The sequence below is a fragment of the Portunus trituberculatus genome, chromosome 34 (assembly GCF_017591435.1).
Source record: "Portunus trituberculatus isolate SZX2019 chromosome 34, ASM1759143v1, whole genome shotgun sequence".
NCBI classification, from domain to species: domain Eukaryota; kingdom Metazoa; phylum Arthropoda; class Malacostraca; order Decapoda; family Portunidae; genus Portunus; species Portunus trituberculatus.
The window spans coordinates 7,439,317-7,444,316 of NC_059288.1; the positions used below are offsets into that span (position 1 = coordinate 7,439,317).

General features: G+C 42.6%; 1 pseudogene; it reads right to left on the reverse strand.

Annotated features, from left to right (window-relative positions):
• LOC123512582 overlaps nt 1–1,669 on the reverse strand; it is a 92,206-nt pseudogene extending 90,537 nt beyond the window's left edge.
• Nucleotides 1,670–5,000: the final 3,331 nt, after the last annotated feature.

Here is a 5,000-nt window from a genome sequence, read left to right on the forward strand (position 1 = left end):
TCCTCTCTTTTTTCCTCTTTCCTCTTTTTTCTCTTCCTTTTCTCCTCCTTTTCTCTTTCTTTTCCTCTTTTCTCTTCCATTCCTCCTTCTTTCCTCTTCCTTTCTTCTTCCTTTCCTCTTCCTTTCCTCTTCCTTTCCTCTTCCTTTCCTCTTCCTTTCCTCTTCCTTTCCTCTTCCTTTTCTCTTCCTTTCCTCTTCCTTTCTCTTCCTTTCTCTTCCACAACTGCGATTTCTAAATATTTTTTCTTTCTTTTCCTTATACATCTTTTCTTCTTTTCCTCTTTTCTTTCTCTCTTCTTCTCGTTTTCCTATTTTCTTTTATCTTTTTCTTTATGTCTTTTTCTCTTCTTTCTCTTCTATTTTTGCTTCTTTTCCGCTTTTTCTTCTTTTCTTCTTCTCTTTTCATTTCTTTTCTCTCCTTTCTTCCTTTTTTTTCTCTTTTTTCTTTCTTCTTTCTCTTCTTCAGTCATGATTTTCTCCTCTCCTTCATTCTATTTCCTTCTCTCTATTCCTCTTTTTCTTCTTTTTCTTTTTCTTCTTCTTCTTCTTCCTCTTTTCATCTATCTTCTCAACATTTCCTCTTCCGTTTTATTCACATGCATCCTCCTCCTCCTCCTCCTCCTCCTCCTCCTCCTCCTCCTCCTTCTCCTCTTCCTCTTTCTCCTTCTAATCCTGTTCTTCCTCTTTTTATCATAATTCCTCCTCTTCCTCTTTCTCTTTCTCATTTTCACAAGTTCATATCTCCTTTTCCTCCTCCTCCTCCTCCTCCTCCTCCTCTCTCCCCTCCTCCTCCCCCTATGAAGGAGGTAGCGACCCCTATCTTCCTCCAATAACCGAAGTGGAGGAGGAGGAGGAGGAGGAGGAGGAGGAGGAGGAGGAGGAGGAGGAGGAGGAAGAGAATGGAGGGAAATGTGCCTTCTTCTTCTCTCCTCTTTTCTTCTCTCTCTCTCTCTCTCTCTCTCTCTCTCTCTCTCTCTCTCTGGATGGAAAAGAGAAATTTTTTTGGAAGAGAAGGAAAAAAAGGAAAAAAGGAAAGAAACAAGTAAAGGGAAGGGAAAAAATGTAAATAGAGAGAGAGAGAGAGAGAGAGAGAGAGAGAGAGAGAGAGAGAGAGAGAGAGAGAGAGAGAGAGAGAGAATGTAAAGATAAGACAACTATAACAACAATGACAATAATAATAATAATAATAAATAAATAAATAAATATATACAACAACAACAACAACAACAACAACAACAACAACGTGGAAAAATAAATAAAATAAAAATGAAATAAATAAACAAAAAAAATAATAAAAAAATAAAATAAATAGAAAAAAAAATAGATAAGCCTGAAAAAAAAAATAGAAAAAAAAACCTTAATTAATTGAACTCACCAATCAGTCTCTCTGCTAATTGTGACGTCACCAGTCAGGGAACCCAATCAGGAAAGGCACCAGTCACACCTGAGGCAGCCAATCCCCTCACTGCACCATCCCCCTCGTCACCAAATCACTGAGGTCACACACACCCCCCCTCGTCACACTCCAGGTCACCAAGATGTCGCGGCGAGGGATGTGAATGGTGCGGGAGATCAAAAAATGCGTCCTCTCCCTTGCGTGGTTGGCGAGACACTGACACTGCGAGTAGGTGAATAAGAGGTGCTGCTCACGGTTACGTCACGCAGCCTCCACCCTCCCATTGGCTGGCTCGATGTGACGTCATCAAAATGGGCGTCTTTATTGGCTGGCTCGCTGTGACGTCACGGATATGGGCGTGGCTTATGGTGGTATCTCCCCCTCACCTCCTTCCCCCTCCCTCTCTCCCCTATTCAGGTTAATTTGTCTTAGTTCTAGATACAACAGGTAGCGGGGTGATTAGCGGCTGGGGAGGGGGTTGTGGGGGGTGAGGGAGCGCTAACCCCCTTTGTTATGATTAGCATGGGGATCAGGGGTGCTAGGGAGAGCCGCCCCCCTGCCTCTCTTGTTATCTTGTACACTATTACTATACACTGTTTTAATATACACGGGGATGAGGGAGCGCTAACCCCCTTCCTGTGTTATGATTAGCAAGGAGGGGTCAGGGGTGTTAGGAGCGCCGACCCCCTTTCCCGTCTTGTTATCTTCTAATACTGTTACACTTTACATTATTTCAATATATTTGTTTTTTTCTTGTTTTTTTTCTTTTTTTTCATGTAAGAAGGGAAAAAAATGGAAGGAAAAAGGAAAATAAAGGAAAAAAAAGTGGTGAAGATTATGAATAAAGAACAGAGCGAGGATATTCATTGTGGAAGAGGGAGACAGCTGAGTGTCACTGAGGAAGAGGGGAGAGTTGTGTGGAAGGTTGTGTCGAGTTGATAGATGGAGGAATTGACTTTTTGAGGCATTGAAAAGCTACTAAATTTTCTCTGCCCTGATCAGAAATCCTAGAAACATCAGAAGTCAGGCGTTCTGTGGCGTCCCTGCGTGATCTGTCGACTTCCTGAAGGGTTGGTCGTCTCTGAAAGGACGTGGAAGGATGTAGGGTGGTATTATCAGCGTAGGAGTGGATAGGGCAAGAAGTTTCGTTAAGAAGAATGAATAATAGAAAGAGAGTGGGTGACAGGACAGAACCCTGAGGAACACCACCATTAATAGATTTAGGAGAAGAACAGTAGCCGTCTACCACAGCACCAATAAAACGATCGGAAAGGAAACACGAGATAAAGTTGCAGACAGAAGGATAGAAACCGTACGAGGGCAGTTTGGAAATAAAAAACTTTGTGCCAGACTCTATCAAAGGCTTGCTAAATGTCTAACGCTACAGAAAAATAGGATCACCAAGACTCAGTAAGGAACGCTATACTGGTGAGATCAGACAGAAGGATGTGAAGTGACAGATGTTTAAGAATCTTCCTATTCCTATTCTTGTTTCCTTCTTGTTTCCTTGTTCTTGTCCTGTTCTTGTCATGAGTCACACAGTCATCGCTTCCTTAATCACTCGCAAGTTTGAAAAGTTGCCTTAATACGGAGGACGAGAAGACAAGTTCATAAAGAGCGGTGGGGAAGGAATATTGAGGTAGCGGAGACACAGAGAGAGAGAGAGAGAGAGAGAGAGAGAGAGAGAGAGAGAGAGAGAGAGAGAGAGAGAGATTACTACTACTACTATTACTACTACTACTACTACTACTACTACTACTACTACTACTACTACTACTACTACTAGATAGATAGATAGATAGATAGATAGAGAGAGAGAGAGAGAGAGAGAGAGAGAGAGAGAGAGAGAGAGAGAGAGAGACAGAGAGAGAGAGAAACAGACAGACAGAGAGAGATATCACCACCACCACCACCACCACCACCACCACCACCACCACCACCACCACCACTAATCAATCACTCACACTATGACCAACACTCTCCCACGCAAATTAACACATTTTCCCCTTCTGTTTTTTTTTTTCCTTGTTTTCCTTTTCCTTCTATTTTCCTTGTTATTCCTGGTAGGCTCATTCACTTCTTGGTTCGGTTAATGAGTCACAATTTTCCCTCCCTTTGTCCTCCTGAGAGAGAGAGAGAGAGAGAGAGAGAGAGAGAGAGAGAGAGAAATGAAATCCACAAAACTATTAAAAAGTACAAGGAAGTTCCCAATGTGTCTTCAGAAGGTAGTCTCTCTCTCTCTCTCTCTCTCTCTCTCTCTCTCTCTCTCTCTCTCTCTCTCTCTCTCTCTACAAGCCATCACCACACAACTTCCTCTAACTTCCAATCTCGGCCTGTCCTTCTTTTCACCCTAAAAATTTTGACCTTTACCATAAAATTACTATATTTGTACCCTCTAACCTGTCTCCCCTCTACCAGACCCCCCCCCCTATTCCCCTCTTTTCCTCTCTTTTTTTTTATCTTTTTCCATTTTTTCAATTTTTTACATCTTTTTTCCTCTTTTCCTCTCTTTTCCCTCATTTTCCTCTCATTTTCCCTCATTTTCCCTCTTTTCCCCTCTTTTCCTCTCATTTTTCCCCTTTTTTCATTTTTCCCTCTTTTCCAGTTCTTTTCATCTTTTCTCACCTTTTCTCATCTTTTTCTATCTTTTTCCTTTCTTTTTCCGTCTTTTTCTCCTCTTTTCCCTCTTTTTTCATCTTTTACCATCTTTTCTATCTTTTTCCATCTTTTCCCCTCTCTTTTTCCCTTTTCCCCTCTTTTCCCTCTTTTCCATCTTTTTCCATCTTTTTCCATCTATTCCTTCTTTTCCCCTCTTTCTCCTCTTTTTCCCCTCTTTTCCCTTCTTTCCCCTCTTTTCCCCTCTTTTCTATCTTTCCCCCCTCTTTTTCCCCTCTTTTCCCCTCTTTTCCCCTCTTTTTCCCCTCTTTTTCCCCTCTTTTTCCCCTCTTTTCTATCTTTTCTATCTTTTCCTCACCTCACCTCACGGATACTACAAATGTCACTCACTCACTCACTCACTCACACACTCACTCACTCACTCACTCACTCACTCACACACTCACTCACTCACTCACTCACTCACTCACTCACTCACTCGTCCGGTCCATCATGGCTAACTAATAAGCGATTTAATGAAGTTTTGGAAGCGAAGTTATCTAATGAAGTAAACCGCCCAGATTCTCTCTCTCTCTCTCTCTCTCTCTCTCTCTCTCTCTCTCTCTCTCTCTCTCTCTCATTCCTCCAATTAGTGGTAGAAATAGAACTAAAAGAGTGGTGATGTTATCTTATTGTCTGGCTATTTCCACCACCACCACCACCACCACCACCACCACCACCACCACCACCACCACCACCACCACCACCACCACCACCACCACCATCACCATCACCACCACTGCCGCCATCACCACCACCACCGCCACCACCACCACTGCCACCATCAACATCACCACCACCATCACCACCACCACTACCTGAGAGAGAGAGAGAGAGAGAGAGAGAGAGAGAGAGAGAGAGAGAAAATAAGGATATAGAGTCGAATTTTGATGAATAAGGCGTTAAAAAGTAATAACAGAGAGAGAGAGAGAGAGAGAGAGAGAGAGAG